Consider the following 22,871-nt stretch of genomic DNA (forward strand, 5'->3'; position numbering starts at 1 on the left):
CAGTAAGCCAGAACACAGGCCGAGCGGGGCTCATTCTAAGCCCATTAGCCACAATCCAACGCGGACATTCATATCGCAGAATCTGACAGCGATCAGCGGCTCATCAGCAACAGCATTTTTAAGCAGCCTTTACAATAACCTTAATAAAAACTTTTAACTTTAGAGTCTAAAGTAAAAAAAAAAAATAAAAAAAAAAGATCTCTGCTAGATTATTTATTTATTTATTTATTTTTTCTTTTTATTTAAACTATATTGTTTCTAAATGTGAAAATGTGTTACAGTTATGTGTCAAGGACTTGATATTGATATCTGTAATTAAAAAAAAATCTAGGCCTATGAAAAAAATAAAAATCAATAAAAAAAGTAAAAAAAGAACCATTGTGCATTTTACAGCAAAAAAAGTTTTAATGTGTGTTTTTGTCACCAGCAATACAGTATGTTGCTCAGTTTTGTTACAGTAAGTTAAGCTCCGATTTAAAAAAAAAAAAGTTTCAGTAAGTTTCTTCTGTTGTCCTGTGGGGGAAAAAAATTAATTAATCAGAAAGTATCGTGCTGATGCACGAAAGATGCCTCCAATTGAAATGCATTAGTTTAAAAAAAACGTGCTGCAATCACGAAAATAACGAAATAAACGTGTCCATGCCACGAATAAATAGATTAAATTACGTGCCCAAATCACGAACTGCCGTGAGACTGCATCCGTGTGTGGGCCACGGAAGATGAGTGTCATTGACTTGCGTTAGAGTTATCCGTGATCTCAGCACAGACTCCGTGCTCGTATCACAGATTTTAGTTAGGCTAACAGAATCAAAGTGAATTTTTATGATGGCAGGACAATGCAATAACTACAATAACTGTCTGGTTAACGTCATTATGGCATTGGAAAAGAAACAAATACTTCAAATGTTGCGTTTCCAAATGAGAAAGCACGTCCGTTGAGCGAGTTCTGTACTCCGTCATTGAAACGGGTATCCGTGTGTGGACCACGGAAGGTCAGTGTCATTGACTTGCGTTGGAGATATATCCGTGGCCACTAGGGTGACCAGATGAGATTGGTTGAAATTCGGGAATTTCAAACGAAAGTGACTGAACCAATCATGATTTTATTAATATAAGTACATACATATAATTTGATATAATATAGAAGTAACGTTAGGCTATTTTTATACTTCAAACTGAAGTTAATGAACCAATCATATTTTTATTAACAAGTACATATGCATATAAATTGATAGCCTAATACGTAGCAGGCTATAGCCTAGAAGTATTATTTTGAACACGGTGCCTCGCCCTCGACCGGTCTGACTTCTTCACGCGACTTCTGCCTGCACTTTCCTAACGGCTGCTGCAACTTGCGCTCTCTTCATCTACTCTATAAAGCAAAAAAGGGACAAAATGGTCGTATTGTCTTTGTGCATATAGCCTAGATGAATTAGATAAATTAATAGAAACAATATAACTTTAATTCACACTTGAGCTATATAGCCTACCGAGGTTGTGGAGGCTCGACATCAGCATATTTTGCAGAGCTTTTCACTGCTGCCAGCACTCCCGTCTTTCCCAGGATGTATTTATGGAACTCTGCACAAGTCATCATTAAATTCATTTTTACTTTGATTTCGCTGCGGACCAGGTTAAATGAGCACCTGTTTCTCACATCGGTCCAGGCACCTTTCATTATTGAAAACACTCGTTCCGAGTAAGCATTGCTCACGGGGATGCTCAAAATGAAAGACAGTAGCTTGGCATACTGTGGGAACGCAGACGTGCTCCTGAGTGCTTGGGCCCAAAGCGCACCTACAGGGTGACTGTGTATTTCCAGATGAGGCAATATCTCTTTCAGAACACAGCTCTCGTTGTAGAGCTCATCCAGGTCGAGTTCATCATCCATCTGAAGGGCCGATACAGCGGCCGTTAATTCCCTGTAGCTGATTTCTTGCTTTTCCTTAAGATTGAAACACTGGATGTTGAACAGGTGCCCAGATTCTGAGAAGTTGAACCATTTCTCAAGGTATTGCTCCGCGATATCATAAAAATTTGTGAATTCTCCCTTGAGCCTGTCAACCCTAAGATTAACGGAGGAGAGGAGGACGCGGTCAACTTTTGCTCCGAAAAAAGCATCTTTTTTGCGCTGCTGGAGTTTGGTTCGGAGGCCGTTCATAAGTGTATATACTTCAACTGAGGTGAGACTGTCACTCTCAAGACTCAGCACAGCACCAGTGAAAAGCTTTAAAGTGTTTTGCAAGAAGAAGAGTGTGACCTCCAGCTCGCTGCATTCATCTTCCTCTCCATGCTCGTTACCCTGGAGCGCATCCCAGAGGACACGGGGGCACTCCTCCTGTCCCAGTGACAAGAAGTAGCTGCGCACCGCTGGCCAGGTGTTGACAAGTCTGTCAATTGCAGGGTGCAGGCTCAACCAGCGTGTCGGGACGTGACGCAACAGTGTTTGGTACTCCATGTCAGCAAATTCAAACATTTCTTTGAGGGTGGAAACTCTCTTCGCAGAACAGCTGAAATGGTTGAATGATTTTATGACGATAGTCTCCACATCTATTTGCAGTGCATTGCTGGCACGTTTTACTGCATTGTGTATTATGTGAGCTGGGCAGTTTGCGGGAAGGATCTTGCTGTTGATTTTTTTTAGATTTTGGTAAATGGAGTGTTTTCTGCCGAAATTCACTGCCGCATTGTCAGCCGAGTAAGCCGAGATATTATTGATGCTGAGTTTGTGTTCCTTTAATTTATTCAGTAAAGTGTCAGTGACGGCATCTGCGGTCTCGGCTGCTTGTTCAAAGAAATCAAGAACTCTGTTCTGGATGCCCTGCTCAGGAGTCCAGAATCTCACAGAGATCGGGAATGTTTTCACATTGCCTTTATTAGAGGCATCGGTTGAAATGGAAAAGAACATATCTTTTGACTCGAGGCATTGGGAGAAGTCAGATGCGAGGGGTGCCAGGACGTTTGTGACCAGTGCTTCAGCTTTTGTGCGACCGCAGCTAACGAGTTTAGCTATGCCCGAATCCGAGTACAGTTTTGGTGTTAACTTCATCGCACAGTCAAGCGATCTGTATGATTGTTGGTGGGCCACACAGTGGAACACGGAGGTCAGCTCAGCAGCAGCTATTTTATTATACATGGAATCATCCTGCTTCTTAAAGAAGGACGAGACCAACGTGTTGGTCTGTACTGTCGCGGTGTTGGTACAGTGTAATTTGCTGCTAGCATGCAGCCTAACATCTGCCTCCCCCCCGTGAGAGACACCAAACTCTTTCCTACACACTTTGCAGAACGCTTTACTTTCATCATGTAGGGCTTTTGCAATCCATGGATACCTGCCCACCCACTCCTCCCGGTACCTGCAGAGACGTTTTAGCTTTTTTACAGCGTGTTGGGGTTCCGGTACACCAGCCATGTCAATTTCATGAATGAAAATTAGCTTATCAGTGCATATCTTAATGCGCGCCTACGGTATATCTAAAAAAAAAAAAAAAAACAAGATGCTGCAGCCAATGAGCAGCCGGCGGGGGCTGGTTGCCAGGCTGCAGGATGACTCAACCTCGCTCCACGGACAGTTTTTTATGTTTTATCAGACAATAACTATTTAAGATTTTGCTTCAGTATAATTTTCGGTGGGATTTGGGATTAAGATTTTGCTTCAGTATAATTTTCGGGACAATTAGAGCGGGATTCGGGATTCGGGACAGCAGCTTAGATTTCGGGACTGTCCCGAATTTTTCGGGACGTCTGGTCACCCTAGTGGCCACGTCACGGAATTTGGGGCAATTCCGTGATGATTTCACGGATTTTGAGTTAAGGGCCCGTGGACATTTCACGGAATTCTGTGAGACCAGGTTGGGAGAAGCCATTACTCACCGTGCTTGATGAAAATTCTTACTGCGTTTTTTTGATGAACTTGTGAAAAACTGGAGCGAGAGGAGAAAAGAAAACAGCGATAAGTTCGAATGAAAACGCTAATGACAAGCTAACGAGTGCTAACGCTTTGCAGGTGTACTGCACTCACGGATATAAAATAAAAGTGAACGATCAAAGTTAATCTGATAAGATTGATCGATAATATCAGAAATATGGTGTGAATTAAGTTATATTTTACCACTTTAAAAAACAGAGAGTGATAGTAAGATAAAGATTCTAGAGAAAAAATAAAATAAAAACAGCTACACGGAGCTACGATTTGCTACAGAAGGCCAACAGGAAGTGGAGAAAACACTGTCCAACCGTCATTTTAGTGTTCAAAAGGGTGCTCACAAGCAGCCCCTTTGCGGCAGTTATGCGCCCTCGATATGCACTTCTGCCGAGCCCGCACTGGGGCGATATCTGCAGCAGACTTCTACCTAAGTCAAAACGGCATTACGTCACGAAAGTGCAGAATCAGAGGAAGACCGCAAGGGTTTAGGGTGCCATTTGGGACAGGGCCCTTGAGAACGTGCTCAGGAGGATGTGATTAGGGGAATTCGAACAGTTTGCACATTGCGTGAATTAGAGGTAAAAAAAAATAAAAATGTTTGTCTTTACACATCAATATTTCATCACGAGTTGCAGGGTTTCATTTGTGTATGTTTTATTGTTTGTTTGTTTTATTGTATGTTTTAGCTATGATTCCCATTCACATCAATTGTAAGAGTGACAGACTGCAGCGGTTTGCATTAAAAATCTCTGTTTGTGTTCTACTGAAGAAACAATGTCACCTACATCTTGGATGCCCTGGGGGTAAGCAGATAAACATCACATTTATTTTTTGGATGAACAATCTATTTAATAGCTGAATCTTCACCATTTTCATGGAAGTGAAGAACCGGGGAGATAGATTCTCCCCCCCCAAAAAACACAATATCTAAAATAGGAGAGGAAATACATCCACAAAGAAGCTAAAATCATCACAACAGAAGTAGAGGGTAGTCACCAATGAAAGAAATCAAACAATAGTTTCTCACACTATGCTTATATAATTTCAAAAGACCAGGAATTATATAACCTCTATGGACCACTTTTTTATATTTATATATTTTATATTTATGCTAAAGAGCAACTCTGAGATTATACAATATATCTTTTGTGATTCATGGAAGATAGAAAATCATACAGCTTTGAAAGAGCATCATTTTCCCATGAACTGTCTTGAGGCCAGAACTAAATCAAATTAAAATCATAAAATAAAATCATACATTACTCTTAGAAATAATTGCTCTTACCAGGTTTTACCAGACTCCCGCAGGAATCACACTTAGGAATATCTTCAGAGAAAGTCAAAAACATGAAATGTGAATAGTTTACTCATAGTTTATCTAATTTAAAACTGAAAATGAATTTTCAGCGTTCAGTACTGTACTTTTCATCCAGTCCATGTCATGAGCAAACTCACACAATGAGAGGTGTGAAATGTACTGAGCTTCAATCAGGTCCTCTCCTTCCAGACCTGCAACTCTCTCTAAAGTATTGATGTTCTTAAAAAATATCAATAATACTTGCATAATATGAAATAATTATGTATACATACAACCCGAATTCCGGAAAAGTTGGGACGTTTTTTAAATTTTAATAAAATGAAAACTAAAGGAATTTCAAATCACATTAGCCAATATTTTATTCACAATAGAACATAGATAACGTAGCAAATGTTTAAATTGAGAAATTTTACACTTTTATCCACTTAATTAGCTCATTTAAAATTTAATGCCTGCTACAGGTCTCAAAAAAGTTGGCACGTGGGCAACAAATGGCTAAAAAAGCAAGCAGTTTTGAAAAGATTCAGCTGGGAGAACATCTAGTGATTAATTAAGTTAATTGATATCAGGTCTGTAACATGATTAGCTATAAAAGCTTTGTCTTAGAGAAGCAGAGTCTCTCAGAAGTAAAGATGGGCAGAGGCTCTCCAATCTGTGAAAGACTGCGTAAAAAAATTGTGGAAAACTTTAAAAACAATGTTCCTCAACGTCAAATTGCAAAGGCTTTGCAAATCTCATCATCTACAGTGCATAACATCATCAAAAGATTCAGAGAAACTGGAGAAATCTCTGTGCGTAAGGGACAAGACCGGAGACCTTTATTGGATGCCCGTGGTCTTCGGGCTCTCAGACGACACTGCATCACTCATCGGCATGATTGTGTCAATGACATTACTAAATGGGCCCAGGAATACTTTCAGAAACCACTGTCGGTAAACACAATCCGCCGTGCCATCAGCAGATGCCAACTAAAGCTCTATCATGCAAAAAGGAAGCCATATGTAAACATGGTCCAGAAGCGCCGTCGTGTCCTGTGGGCCAAGGATCATTTAAAATGGACTATTTCAAAGTGGAATAGTGTTTTATGGTCAGACGAGTCCAAATTTGACATTCTTGTTGGAAATCACGGACGCCTTGTCCTCCGGGCTAAAGAGGAGGGAGACCTTCCAGCATGTTATCAGCGTTCAGTTCAAAAGCCAGCATCTCTGATGGTATGGGGGTGCATAAGTGCATACGGTATGGGCAGCTTGCATGTTTTGGAAGGCTCTGTGAATGCTGAAAGGTATATAAAGGTTTTAGAGCAACATATGATGAATGGGACCAAATTCCAACAGCAAAACTCCAGCAACTCATAGCCTCAATGCCCAGACGTCTTCAAACTGTTTTGAAAAGAAAAGGAGATGCTACACCATGGTAAACATGCCCCATCCCAACTATTTTGAGACCTGTAGCAGAAATCAAAATTGAAATGAGCTTATTTTGTGCATAAAATTGTAAACTTTCTCAGTTTAAACATTTGCTATGTTATCTATGTTCTATTGTGAATAAAATATTGGCTCATGTGATTTGAAAGTCTTTTAGTTTTCATTTTATTAAAATTTAAAAAACGTCCCAACTTTTCCGGAATTCGGGTTGTACATATACAATAATTATTCATATTCAATAATAGCATAAAATAACAAACATATAATAACAGAAACAGTTTTTTACCTGAGAGTAACAGCGAGTCAGTAGACCTTTGTCCTTCAGCATCTTCATGAAATAGTGACATACTGTGGGCTAAAGAAACCGAAGAGCATACACGAGTTAAACACAACAATACATGGGTCATTATTTGTTTTATTTTATTTTATTATTTTATTTTATGAATTACAGATGTTTGTTTATTTATTTAGACATATTTATTAAAAAACAGACTTATTCCACACTGCTGTCAATGCCAAATCAGCTGTTGATTTCTGATGTTGCAGGATTGTTTATACTGATTTTTATGCAGAAATTAAACAATTTAAGTCAAAGGGATATGGAAAAGGCTCAGGTTTGATTTCATTCATAACATAATTTAATTGGTGAGCCATGTATGTCAGAAAAGATTCATAAATTGCCTTAAACTGTCCTGGGTAGAGCTCTCTGGCCAGAGCACAAAAGGGCTCCGGATGTTTCTGGAAAGAGACCATGAAACATTTGGTTTGTGTCCTCTTAGATAACAAATAATGCAGCTGAAGCTCTTCTTCAGAATCACAAACAGACTTTGAAATAGTCAATCCGAAAGATGACCTCTGGGGAAGGCAGGTTGTACTTTTGCAAACTGGCATACAGACCAGTGCCAGGAGAGTGGAAGTCTGGGATTCCGGCAGCTTAATGTGAAAAAGAATAATTAATTATTAGGTTAACTAATAATTTAACATAGAAGACAATAATTAAAAACTAATCCTATATAACAATAATAACAATAGTCAGGGGGAGTCACGTGATGCGCTCGAGGTAGTTAGACGTATCCAAGAGAGCTCTCTAGAAATCACCTAATATATGTTGAATTAAACACTGAAGCATTGCCCAAATAGTTCTGAAAAATATCTGATACTTGTGTGCAACGCGGAACAATGGAGCGTCGACCAAAACCCAGGAAAGATGAGCATAAAGCCGCCGAAACTACTGAGAGAAAGTCTCCGCAAATGGCTGCTGAGGGGATCGTCTCTGAGGGGGAAAGTTCAGCGGGGGTTCTCGCCGCCGCGCTGAAAGAGTTTCGGGAGATCATTGGGAGTGTTAAGCAAGAGCTGATCTCTCAAATGTCGGAACTTCGCAACTGCATTCAGGGTTCAATTGATACCCTGACCATGTCTGTCTCGCCTATGCAAGGCCGGATCACTACGGCCGAGCAAAGAATCAGTGATGTGGAAGATGCAGTTTCGGGAAGTGAGCGGTCTCTCGATCTCATCAAAAAAGAAAACGAGGTTCTCAGAAATAAGCTGGAATATATAGAGAACTACAACAGGCGAAATAACATCCGCTTGATTGGACTGAGTGAAGGAGTTGAAGGTCGGGAAACGGTTGAATTCTTTAAGACATGGCTGCCGAGCGTGTTGGGAGAAGAGAACTTCGGCGCTCCAATTGTCATCGAGCGTGCACACCGCGTTCCGGCAGTGCGAGTCTCGGGAAAGGCTCCGCGGCCCATCCTGATTCGACTTCTGCGATTCCAGGACCGTGAAAGTATCCTTCGTATCGCCCGAGACAAAGCACCAATTTCTGTTGATGGAAAGAGAGTCAGCTTTTTCCCGGATTTCTCATCAGACGTGATGACCCGCAGAAGAGGGATGATTCCAGCGCTTAAGGCATTAAAGGAGAAGAATGTCAATTGTCATCTTGTATATCCCGCTCGTATTCGTATTTTTACGGAGGATGGTGGAACACGATTCTGTCACACGTCGGACGAAGCCCTCAAGTTTCTGTCGGAACGTGACTGAAGTTGTAGTTGACGTGGCGGAGTGTGCGACGTTTTGGGATGGATACAGTCTCATACTTGTCCCAGATCGATTTGACTCAGCGATTAGTTGTTAGATCTGGACGGGTGAGTGATTGTTAAACTGATATTTTGGGAACTTTACTTAATATTCTTTGGTCGCCTGCGATTTATTTATTTTTATTTTTTGAATGGGTAAAGGCCTATTTTGGTTTATTTTCCCCAAGTATTGAGTTGGGCCTACTGTATTTTGTTTTTCTCTTTTCCTTGTACAATATCAGTGAGGGGCTTCATCTGATAATGGACTGAAAAAAAAAAAAACAGACTTGGACAGTTTTTCTCTGACGGGCGGCTGCACTTGATTAGATTTGTAGCTAATAGAGTTCAATATGTTTGGGTCATTATTATAAATGACTGTTGCTTATATCAGTGTGTTTTAAATATAAAGGGAGCTCGGGGGTAGCCCTTCATTTTTGCTTGGGAAGGAAGTGCGAGCTATTCGTTTCTCAACGGGTTTTTTTTCCACTCAGCTGCTGATAGTTCTGGTTCAGCAGCTTTAGCAGGGTTTCTGTGTTTATATGTGTATTTCTTTTATTATTATTATCATGTTTATTTTATTTATTTCCTTTTCGGAGAGATACATGTCAACATTTAAAATACAGGGTGACAGTGGATCAATCAGGATAATGTTTAATTTTTATAAGGGTGTTTTATATGGTGATTTTGATACCATAGATTATACATGACAACAAAGCCTTTGAAATTTGTGACATTTAATATTAAGGGTCTACATAGTCCAGTTAAAAGAAAAAGAGTCTATATGTACCTTAAGAAGTTGGGGGCAGAAATAGTTTTTCTGCAGGAAACCCATTTAACGGATTCTGAGCATAAAAAATTAAAAAGAGAATGGGTAGGTCAAGTGTTTGCATCCTCGTTTAATTCTAAGTCAAGGGGAACGGCTATACTGATAAATAAAAATATCCCTTTTACAGTTTCAAAATCGGTACTCGACCCGTCAGGAAGATATGTAATGATACAAGGACATATGTACTCTGAACAGTGGACAATGTTAAATATATATGCGCCAAATATTGATGATCACTTGTTTATGCAAAATGTTTTCCTTCAAATCGCTCAATCATCAGGCTCACTTTTGGTAGGTGGGGACTTTAACTTTTGTCTTGATAATGTACTTGATAGATCTTCAACCAGACCATTGCCTCTTTCTAAAGCAGCTCAATCAACCACTGCTTTTATGAGAGATTTAAATCTAACTGATGTTTGGAGGCATGAACATCCACAAGATAGAGATTACTCTTTTTATTCACATCCTCATGATACACACACCCGTATAGATTATTTTTTGTTATCCACCCAACTTTTATATTGTGTGATGGATGTTGAATATCTTCCTCGTTTATTGAGTGACCACTCTCCCCTTGTAATGTCACTGTCCATCCCAGAAAAAATAGGACGAACTTATAGGTGGAGGCTAAATCCAATTCTTCTTAGACAATTGGAATTCCAAAAATTTATTAGAGAACAAATCGATGTTTTTACGTCTACAAATAAACGTTCTTGTTCTAATAGCTTCATATTATGGGACACTTTAAAGGCTTATCTTAGGGGCCATTGTATTGCATATACTAAGGGGTTAATAAAATCAAAAAAATCCAAATTGAATGAGCTAGAATCCGAAATCTTAGCACTTGAAAAACTATACCATAAGGATCAGAATAAGGATGTTTATAGGGAATTACTTAATAAAAAAATGGAGTATAATAAAATGAACACCTACCAGGCAGAGAGGGCTATTATTAGTTCTAATCAGCGTTATTATGAGCTTGGCGAGAAAGCACATAAAGTTTTGGCCTGGCAATTAAAACGTGATGAACAGAAACGAACGATAAATGCTATAAATACAGGTAACGCGGAAACATATATTCCTGTAGAGATTAATGATGCATTTAAGCAATATTACACAGAGTTATATACTTCTCAGGCAAGTACAGATAGTACACAAATGGATTCTTTCTTATCCTCAATCCACTTACCATGTCTTTCAGAGGAGGACAGGTTTGATTTGGATCAGCCTTTTTCTGCCTCTGAGTTGACTGAAGCCATTCTTATAATGCCTAATAATAAATCTCCGGGTGAAGATGGCTTCCCATCCGAATTTTATAAAGTTTTTAAAGATTTGCTTGTGCCATACTTGATGGAACTACTTGACCAGTCTAGGACGGACAAGTGTTTTCCAGACTCTTTCTCCAATGCAATAATTTCGGTAATATATAAAAAAGGTAAAGATCCGCTGAAATGTGCGTCCTATAGGCCAATTTCTCTCCTTAATGTGGATTATAAATTAGTTACTAAAATGATAGCCAAGAGGTTAGAAACCCGTCTTCCTCTGCTGATTAACCCAGACCAAACTGGTTTTGTAATGGAGAGACTTTCAGCAAACAACTTGAGGAGACTATTCAATGTCATTCATACTGCTAAAGAAAAACGCATACCGGGAGTAGCTGTTTCTCTTGATGCCGAAAAGGCTTTTGATCGCGTCGAGTGGTCATATCTTTTTGAAGTGCTGAAAAAAATTTGGATTTGGAGCTGCATATATTGACCTAATTTATTCACTTTATAAATCTCCTAAAGCAAAAATAGTTACTAATGGAATTACTTCTGCTACATTTCCCTTGTACAGAGGATGTAGGCAAGGATGCCCCCTAAGCCCAGCTCTCTTTGCACTGGCTATCGAACCTCTAGTCGAGGCTATTAGATGCAACTCTGATATAAAAGGCTTTGGAATCGGCCCTGAAATGCATAAAATATCATTATTTGCAGATGATATTCTTTTATTTCTTACTGACCCCATAGACTCTTTGTCAAATCTACAGAGTGTGTTACAATTATATAGCACTTTCTCTGGATACAAAGTGAATATTGACAAGAGTGTCATTTTGCCATTATCAGGGTTCGACTCTACTGCACTGGACGGCTTTTCCTTTAAGTGCTCTCCTACTGGAATTAAATATTTGGGTATTCAGGTAGATGGTGACTTAAAGAATCTCTATAAACTCAATTTGGCCAGTCTTTTAGAGAAGGTGGGTAGAGATTTAACCAACTGGATGGATCTACCACTCACATTACTTGGTAGAATAAATGCTGTTAAAATGAATATTTTGCCCAAATTCTTATATATGTTTCAATCTCTTCCAATATTAATCCCTAATTCATTTTTCACTTCTCTTAATAAGTTAATAAGATCATTTATTTGGCATCGTAAAACACCTAGGGTCAGCCTTGATAAACTGTCTTTGGATTATAAGCAAGGAGGACTGAGACTTCCCAATTTTAAGATGTATTATTGGGCAGCCCAATCCAGGTACTTAGCTCAGATGTTTGCTAATACCCCCTTTCCCTCTTGGCTGAATATGGAGATATCTGAGATAAAAGAAGAATGTCCTGCCAATATTTTATATACATGGGATGATAGACTGATTAAAACAAGAACTAATAATCCCATGATTAGACATTCAGTTCAGACTTGGAAAAAACTGCGGTCTCTGCTGGGACAGGATAATTTTCTTTCCCCTAAAACACCTTTATGGGGGAACAGATTGCTACCAATGTGTCATCAAAACAAAAATTTTAAGATATGGGCAGATAAAGGAATTACACTGTTAGAGCATTGTTTTGATGGTGATGTTTTAATGTCGTTTGAACAGTTAAAGAATCGATATAATTTGAGTAATAAAGAATTCTTTAGTTATCTACAATTAAGAGATTGTTTAAGAGTCAAAGCAAAAACTTATCCTAAATTACCAGATTTGACATTTATTGAGCAACTCTGTTACTCCGATAAACCACTATATAAAACTATCTCTAGAATATATGAAGCTCTTATCTCAAATCAGCCTTTAGACGACCTAGATAAATCCAGAAAGAGATGGGAGCAGGATTTGGGGGTAAGAATAGATGCAGACCTGTGGGGTGAATTATGTAAAGATGGGGTCACATCAACCTTGAATTCTAGGTATAGATTAATTCAGTTTAATTTTTTACACCAGCTTTACTATACTCCATCTAGATTACATACATTTAATAACAGTATTTCACCCCTCTGCTTCAGATGTGGTACAGAAGAAGGGACATTTTTGCATTCCACCTGGTTGTGTCCTAAAGTTAAGGTGTTCTGGGTACAAGTATGTAATAGTATATCACAGATTCATGGAATTGACTTTCCAATGGATCCAGAGGTATGTTTATTAGGCAATTTTACCAATTCTAATCTCCGAAACAGACAAGCTATTAAGCTTACTGAAATGTTGTTAATAATAGCTAAAAAATGTATTGCTTTGAAATGGAAAGCAGACACTGACGTGCCTATTGGAATGTGGTTGTCGGAGATTTGCAGCTGTGTACCCTTAGAGAAGATCACATATTCAATGAGAAACAAGGGTGAATTATTTTATAAAATCTGGAAACCCTTTTTGAATTATATAAATATACCACATGTCTTGATTTCATAGTTAATTTTCTAACTGTCTTTCATTGTATCTCCATTTGTAATTTTTTATTTGTATTTTTTATTTTTTTTTTTATTCTTTTTTTTTTATTTTTGTTGTGGTTTTTGTTGTCACTGTTGCTTCATTAGTGTTTTGTTGGATGTTTGTTATTGTATTTGAAAAAAGTTAAATAAAATTTTCAAAAAAAAAAAAAAACAATAGTCAGGATGCTATATATTGGGCAACTGTGGCCTAATGATAAGAGCGTTGGATTTGTAACCCAGGGGTTGCAGGTTTCAGTCTACCAGCATGGAGTGAATGTACAGCGCTCTCTTCCAGCCTCAATAACACGACTGAGGTGAGACTTTATACTTAAAGAGGCTTTGCCTGTAAGAAAAGATATTATTTATTTATGTGCTTAATTTAAGAAAACTGCTTTTTATGAGAAGCGATTCCAGCTCCAACCATACAGATAATGTTCTTGCCTGTTAAAACAGACAAACACATGAAATTTACTGAACAGTATCTCACTAGCTGACTCAAAAATAACCTGCTCAGACAAAGGTGCAATATGTTCACCACAGTGTTTAGACAGGAAGCCAAAGTACAAATGGCTTTTTGCAGCAGACTGTACATACTGAATTGAATGTAGTAAAGTATTTTAACATTGAAAATAGACACACTTCACTTTTAAAGACTGGTCTCATCGGAGAAGTTAACTCACATTTGCCACTTAGGATGTAGCGGGCGACCACATCCAGGGTCAGCTCATCCAAGACTTTCTCTCCAGGACTCAGGCCAACAGTTCGTGAGAAGAGACTGTGTAAGAAATCCACTGAAAAGGAGCATATCTAACTTTAGTTAAGATCAAATGATTTATTTAAATTTACTTTGAGGACAGATTCTTTGACACATACTCTCACAGTGTCTCCTGAAGTGTTGCCCTCGTCACTGCTGTCATCAGACTCACCCTGCAGAAAAGCATATCAAAATAATATTGTTTTTATAATTATTATTCTTATTATTTTATGTAAAGATATAGATATGAACTGGTTACTTTCTATGCTGAACATGGTGGATGTTTACTATATTTGCATATCTAGCATTTATATCTCATGTTCACATATTCATCTCCTATCTATGCATATGTTTTTCAGAAAAAAAAATAAAATAAAAATACTGTTGAGGGGGGAAAAACATAAGAAAAGGCTAATATAGCAGCTGACATTTGGCCTTTTTTAAATTATTGGCACAGGCTGAAGCTATTTTATTAAATAATTTATTATGCAGTTTTATTATTGTGTTATTTTAGCTGATAATGGTTTTACATAAAATATAATAATAATAATAATGCATTATTATTGTAATGTCTAATGGTAATGCCATGGTATTTTGATAAATACATAGAGAACTTAAAAGAACCATGCCACTTCCAAGGTCCAACGAAACAAAACAAAACATGGTATTAGCTTTGTACAAGTCCAAAAGTACATACTACTATGGTACATGTCTATGGTAAGTCTAATGAACGTGTTGTTTGACGCGTCTGATGTTTGTCTGATGTTATGCACACATATTACTTATAGCCTCATGTTTATTTCTATACGTAAGTGTTACAATTAACTTGTATCTTCATTTACCTCGAGATCTGGTGCGTCAGCTTCCTCCTCTGCCCTTTTAGTAGCCTCTGCAGGACACAATTACATATCTCACTCTTGCGAATGTCATAATATCAATAAAAAAAGTAAATTCTTACTGCTAAATTCTGAAAAAACAGAGGTGTTAATTATAGGACCTAAAAACTCCGCTTGTAATAACCTAGAACACTGTCTAAGACTTGATGGTTGCTCTGTCAATTCTTCGTCATCAGTTAGGAACCTAGGTGTGCTATTTGATCGCAATCTTTCCTTAGAAAGCCACGTTTCTAGCATTTGTAAAACTGCATTTTTCCATCTCAAAAATATATCTAAATTACGGCCTATGCTCTCAATGTCAAATGCAGAAATGTTAATCCATGCATTTATGACCTCAAGGTTAGATTATTGTAATGCTTTATTGGGTGGTTGTTCTGCACGCTTAGTAAACAAACTACAGCTAGTCCAAAATGCAGCAGCAAGAGTTCTTACTAGAACCAGGAAGTATGACCATATTAGCCCGGTCCTGTCAACACTGCACTGGCTCCCTATCAAACATCGTATTGATTTTAAAATATTGCTTATTACTTATAAAGCCCTGAATGGTTTAGCACCTCAGTATTTGAATGAGCTCCTTTTACATTATAATCCTCTACGACCGCTACGTTCTCAAAACTCAGGCAATTTGATAATACCTAGAATATCAAAATCAACCCCGGGGGCGGCAGATCCTTTTCCTATTTGGCGCCTAAACTCTGGAATAACCTACCTAACATTGTTCGGGAGGCAGACACTCTCTTGCAGTTTAAATCTAGATTAAAGACCCATCTCTTTAACCTGGTTTACACATAACATACTAATATGATTTTAATATCCAAATCCATTAAAGGATTTTTAGGCTGCATTAATTAGGTAAACCGGAACACTTCCCATAACACCCTATGTACTTGCTACATCATTAGAAGAATGGCATCTACACTAATATTTGTCTGTTTCTCTCTTATTCCGAGGTCACCGTAGCCACCAGATCCAGTCTGTATCCAGATCAGAGAGTCACTGCAGTCACCCCGATCCAGTACGTATCCAGACCAGATGGTGGATCAGCACCTAGAAAGGACCTCTACAGTCCTGAAAGACAGCCGAGACCAGGACAACTAGAGCCCCAAATACAGATCCCCTGTAAAGACCTTGTCTCAGTGGACACCAGGACAAGACCACAGGAAACAGATGATTCTTCTGCACAATCTGACTTTGCTGCAGTCTGGAATTGAACTACTGGTTTCGTCTGGTCAGAGGAGAACTGGCCCCCCAACTGAGCCTGGTTTCTCCCAAGGTTTTTTTCTCCATTCTGTCACCGGTGGAGTTTCGGTTCCTTGCCGCTGTCACCTCTGGCTTGCTTAGTTGGGGTCACTTCATCTACAGCGATATCGTTGACTTGATTGCAAATAAATGCACAGACACTATTTAACTGAACAGAGATGACATCACTGAATTCAATGATGAACTGCCTTTAACTATCATTTTGCATTATTGACACACTGTTTTCCTAATGAATGTTGTTCAGTTGCTTTGACGCAATGTATTTTGTTTAAAGCGCTATATAAATAAAGGTGACTTGACTTGACTTAAAACAGTGGAAAAACTTCTGAAACACAATTAGCTTTCTACTTTCTCTTTTGCTAATTACTAACTGTGTCTGATAACACTCATATAAACAAAGACACAATCATAGTATTACCTACAAACATTTATCCGCTTTCAAATAGTACTAAAATTCTAAAACACATGAAGTTTAGAGATGATAGCACTGTTTTATTGAAGGGACAATAACTTGTGTGTGTCAGTAATATTTCATTGGGTAGCTTATGTTGATAGGTGTAAACATTCTTGGATATGCAGTTTCCTCGAGAGGGCGCAAGAGGCTCAGACAGAGAGCCGAATCCTCCGTTGAGTCGCATTCAAATCTCAGGCCGATTTTTATCTTGCAGACGAAACCTCTTTATTCGTTAAAATGTATCCATGTAAAGAATAGGTGCCTGACATACAAAGTATGCCCTTTCAATGTTTATAAAAAAAAAAAAAAAAAAAAAATAGAATACAAATGACTGTGATTGGTCCTTTCTTACAGCGATGAGAAAAGTATAACTATGTGTGGCAGATTGGTTAAGTTCCCTCCCCTGCATTTAAAATGACAGCCAATCAGAACCAGGTATGTGTAATATAAGGGCTGGGAGTAGGCCACCTAGCATGCGTCATTGCTAGCTCCGCCCCTTGGGGAGTGCGGGCTTCCGCCTAAAAGGTTTTTTTGGTTTTTTTGTGTCCCTTTTTTTTGTTTAATTTTTTTTATTTTTTTTTATCTTTTATTGAAGGTAACATTGGGAACAAACGTGTAAAACCATCAAAATACAATCAAACATTTATACAGACATACCATACCAGAGACAAAGAACAAAAAAAAAAACATACATACTAAATAGAGGTGGAAAAATAAGAATATTAAGAGGATTTGGGAAATAGGTTATAATATTTATACAAAAGTTTTCCATTCTTCTTGATCTTTACAAGCTTGTGTGATTTAAGAAGCATATTAAGTTCCAAAATATAATGTTTAAAACATAAGGAAGACTTATTAAATTTTTGCTCATGTATAAAGAACTTAGCATATAAGATTATACAATTTAATACAAACTCCAGGGTGCCATCTTGTGGGAAACAAAAGTAACAGATAATATCTTTCAGGGTGAATGAGTGAGTTATGTTTTGAGATTGGAGAAAGTGAGTACCCAAATCTTCCCAAAACCTTTTGGTAACTGGACAATTAAAAAATAAATGAGGAATGGTTTCAGTGTCCTGTTTACAAAAGCTGCAGCATGTGTCAATGTCTAGAAACTCAGCAACAAAACAATTTGTAGGGTAATTGTTATGTAAAAGTTCTTTAGCTTTATTAGAGATACAGTATTTGTGAGGAATCAACCATGTTTTTTTACAATTTATTTCACTTATTAAGGAATTCCAATAAAACATCCCCCTTGGAGCAATGGAGTTACTCTTTTGCAAATGTCGGCGAATATGCTTATTGTTACATTTTTTATCAGACAGTTCTACACCATCCAACATAAGTGAAAGCTGTCTGATATCTTTGTTTCCATAGCTCAGACGATTTTTAATTAATTGTCTAATTCCAATAGGGATGGCATCAGTGATAGATTTAAAATCTTTAAAAGGTATTGGGAAATCATGAGCTTCCATAAACTGTTCATAAGAGAGCATGGTGCCAGAATCATCAAATGAGCAGAGTACATGGTTAATTCCTCTATCAAACCACTTAGGGTGTACTCACACTAGGCACGGTTGCCATGAACCGGGCCCGAGTACGATTGTCCCAGCTACCAGCTGAGCTTTTTGGAGCGTCGCAAAACCGTGACGCCACGCGTCCTGTTCCGTGCTCCAGCACGGTTAGCGCTCACACTGCATGCGAACCGCGCCCGAGTCCAACTGAACCGTGCTCTGGCCCACCTCTTCCAAGCGGGCCAGGGCCGGCCAATCGAGCCGCGCCCGGGCACGGTACGGAGCACTCACACTAGTCAAACGAACCACGCTTTGGTGGTCAAACGCACTCAGGCACGGTTCAAACTGGCTAGTGTGAGTACACCCTTAGGGAAGAATACTGATTTATTCCTAATAAGAATGTCGCTGCTGCTCCAAAGGAGAGATTTGTGTGGTGAGAAGTTGTGATTGAAGGATAATTTCCAGGCCAAGAGGGACTGTTGAAGGAAGTTGGACAGTTTGATAGGTAGTTTATTTTGTAGAAAATTACACTTTAGAAGAAACGAGAGCCCACCCAGCTTATTAAAAATAAAGTTCGGAATAAAGAAAAAAATAGAATCAGGATTTCGAATGCATCTTTTTAACCAATTAATTTTGAATGCGTTGACCACATCTATAAAATCCAAAATCTCTAGACCTCCCTTTTCTTTAGGGTTAGAGAGAACATTCTTTTTAAGCCTATGAGACGTGTTCTTCCAAATGAAATCTAAAAAAGTCTTGTTGACTTGATTAGCAGTTGAGTCCTTTACAAATAGAGACAAAGAAGGGTAAACAAAGCGAGAAAGGCCTTCTGCCTTGGAGAGTAATACTCTACCTAAGACGGACAAGTCTCTTTGTAGCCAGCAGTTGAATATTAATTTGGTTTTCTGTATCCTATTCAAAAAATTTAAGTTCTGTCTAACTATAATATTTTTACATACATGCATACCTAAATATTTTACATTCTGTTTAACTGGAATGTTATCAATAGCAGAGTCACTACAACAATGAAGTGGCAACAGCTCACACTTGGATCGATTAAGCCTTAAACCAGACGCATAAGAGAATTTCTCCACCAGTTCAAAGACAATGCTCAACTGGTCCTTGTTGTTCAAAAAAATGGTGGTGTCGTCCGCCAGCTGTGAGATCTTTATTTCTTTTCCAAAAATCTTTATTCCTTCAAAATGTGCTTCCTTTACTAAGTGTATAGCTAGTAGTTCGGTTACTAAGATAAATAAAAAGGGAGAAATGTTGCACCCCTGCCTGACCCCCCTATTAATCTGAAGTCGTGGAGAAGTATTTTGATTAATTATAACAGAACTATTTATATCTTTGTAGAACATGCTGACAATGTCGATGAAAGGGCTTCCAAAACCAAATGCCTTGATGGCTTGTATTAAAAAGGGGTGTTCGATTGTGTCGAACGCTTTGTAAAAATCAAGAAACAAAACTAAGGCATCAGAATCAACATTGTCAGCATAGTGAAGCAAGTCTAAAACGAGCCTTATGTTATTGCTAATGTGGCGGTTTTTCATGAAACCCGTTTGAGGTTCTGCAATTATTGAATTTAAATCCGATTTTAATCTGTTTGCATATACAGAGGCCAGAATTTTATAATCTATAGTTAATAATGTGATTGGACGCCAATTATCAATTAAGTGAGGGTCTTTACCAGGTTTCGGGATCAAGGAGATGATGCCTTGCTTCATTGTTGTGGTCATTTCCCCTTGATCAATACACTCCCTATACATGTTCATTAAAGAGAGTTGAATAAGCTCCCAGAAATAAATATAGAACTCCGCTCCTAGCCCATCTATCCCGGGAGATTTTCCTTTCTTCATATCAAACAAAGCATTTTTAACCCTCTCAGGCTCAAATTAAGTTTTAGTAACTTTAGTAACCTTTAGTAAAGTTTTTAGTACTCCAGATACATAAAATATGTATCTGGAGTACTAAGGTTTTTAGTTTTTAACTGTTGCAAATCAGCAACGCCTGCCTTGAGAGGGTTAACCTCATTTAAAGAGAGATCAGCGTCACAAGATGCTTTATATTCTTCACTAATAATAGGGATACTGTGCTGAATTTTTTTTAAAAAACTTACACTTTCTTCTCTGTTAAAATTAGACTGATATAATTTACCATAAAACGAGCTAACAAATTTAGAAATGTGAGTAAGATCCTTAGAAAGGGTGCCATCAATGTAGAGCTCAGTTACAGAATTTCTTTTAGCATTCCTTTTTTCTAAAGCAAAAAAATAATTGGTGTTCTTTTCGCCCTCTTCCAGCCACTTAGCCCTTGATCTAATAAATGCCCCCTTTGCCATTTCTGTATATATTTGGTCTATCTGAATTTGGATGGCTTTTAGCTCAATTTCTTCTTCTGGGTTAATGTTTCCTTTTGACATTAATTGAGTTAACTTATTCATCAAGACATGTTCTGACTTATATTTTTCTTTCTTTATTTCCTAAGGAGTCATCACTCAAAAGAGTATTGTTAAACTTCCAATAACCTCTTATGCTCGATTGCGGGTCAAACATGTTTAACCTCATTAACAAATTGTTTTTGAGCAAATTGAGCAGAAGAAGAAACTAAAAATAAATCAATTCTCGACTTCAAAGTCAGACTTCTATTACTCCAGGTGAAATCTTGGATGTCTGGGTTAAAGAAACGCCAAGCATCAGTCAAGGATAGGTCTGAGCACAGAGAAGAGATTAAATCGCTTCCTTGGGAGGAGCGAGCTGCTCTAGGTGGGTATCTATCCTCTATTTCTTTAGGACATTCATTGAAATCCCCAGAAAGAATTATAAAGGCATTTACGTATTTTCCCCTCAAATCCCTTTGCTTGCCAGTAATGGTATTGAATAAGTTTTTGTTGTCAAAGTGTGAATTAAATCCATATACATTGCAAACTATGAAAACTGTATTGTCCTGCTTAACTATTATTGTTATCCATCTTCCGTCACTAGAGGGCACAACTTCCAAAATATCCCCTTTGAAACCATGCACTAGGATTGAGATACCAGCAGAATGATTAGAACCATGACTAAAGTGAACAAAATTACCCCATTGAGCTTACCAGAACCTTGTATCAGAGTCACAAGAGTGCGTTTCCTGTAATAAAATCAAGTCAGCTTCAGACCTTTTACAGAATAAAAATAATGCTTTCCTTTTTGTTAAGTCCCGAATACCTCTCACATTTAAAGACAAGACGTTAAAACGTTTAAACAAAAAGTCCATAAAGGAACAGAGATATAGAACAGAAATTAACTGAAAGTGTATTGAAAGCAAAAAGTATGCAAAGACCTTACAAGAAGGTGATGATAACCTGCCTTAAAATAGCAAGAACCCTGTTGTACAAGTAGCCTTCAACTTAGAATCAAGAATGTTCGAGACGGCTGCACTTATAGTAAATGAAACTAGCATGATCTCATTTAAAGCCCAACAAGGAGATCGTATATAGTTGTATGACGAGAAAAAAAAATAAACAAAGTAAAATCTGTTAAGGTAGCACTAGTATTAAGTGCTCAACCATCTCAGTCTGTAACGGGCGCTGGCAGAGTGTTCATGCCTACCTATGGCTTTGGTAAAAGAAGATGCTCAGCCAACGAGGCTATTCCGGACAGTCAATAACTTTTCCATTGATGACAGCCGAAGCACCTCGGAATGAAGCCTTTTTCCCTTCATCACGCGCCTTCTTGATCAAAGGCCAGAGCTTCTCCCGAGCCGCTCTTTCCTCCGGAGAAAGAGCTTCGGTAATCCTGAGACGATTCTCTTGCAAATACTGAGAGTTTTTAGCTTCTTTCCAGACGGCATCACGAAGGCGACGCAAAGCAAACAAAACTATAGTTGATCTCGCAGCGCCGTCATCTCTCAGTTTCCCCACGCGATGGATGATGTCAATGCCTTGTTTCAAGTCTTCACAAAGCTTTGGTGCCACTTTCCCAAGGATGTCGATTATCTTGCCTCTGATGTCTTCATCCCTTGACTTCCTTACGCCGTGCATCTTAAGCGACCACCTTCTACTGAAGCGTTGACACTCAGCAACAGCTTCTCTCAGGTGCTTATTTTCTTCTTGGAGCTTTGTATTGGCAACTTTCATTTTCTCCAGTCTTTGCTTGTGTTGTTGAACATCCAGTGACAGCTGTTTGAAAGTTGTTGTCAGCTCCTCAACACGTTTGGAAGTAGCTTCAGTAGTTATGCCTATACCAGAGACTCTGCGGAGTGTTTCATCCTGCTTGCTGGTCATGGCTCGTATCGCCTCCATGAGTTCAGCATTAGCCATCTCCCAGTTTCGCCCACCTGATTGAGATTCACGATTCCTTTTCTTGGCAGGCTTCTCTGGTGTCTCCACCGCCAAAATGGGAAATAAACCGGTGTCTGACAATGGCTCTGGGGTGGTTTCATAGCAGCACATTTCGTCTCCACTCAAAGGATTCTGGGCTACCGACTCTTGAGACTGGTTATCTTCCATGTTTGGCGGCACATGTAGAGAGATCGTTGAACTTTCAGTGTTCCTCTTTTTCTTTTTAGACTTGGGCATTCGTGGTAGCCTACAATTACTACGTCTTGCTATATGTTCGTTTTTTTTTTTTAAGGTTCTGCCATCAAATTATTAAAAAAAAATGGCAGTAATATCATAAACCCTTCGAAATTGCTCGCAGAGCGACAAGCACACGTCCTACTACAACGCTGCCATCTTGGGAGCCATCCCCGCCTAAAAGGT

General features: G+C 38.4%; 1 pseudogene; it reads right to left on the reverse strand.

The window, feature by feature from the left end:
* LOC132123250 (NAD-dependent protein deacetylase sirtuin-2-like) overlaps nucleotides 1–14,936 on the reverse strand; it is a 40,364-nt pseudogene extending 25,428 nt beyond the window's left edge.
* Between the last annotated feature and the right edge of the window lie 7,935 nt (nucleotides 14,937–22,871).

This window comes from Carassius carassius, chromosome 41, assembly GCF_963082965.1.
Source record: "Carassius carassius chromosome 41, fCarCar2.1, whole genome shotgun sequence".
NCBI classification, from domain to species: Eukaryota; Metazoa; Chordata; class Actinopteri; order Cypriniformes; family Cyprinidae; genus Carassius; species Carassius carassius.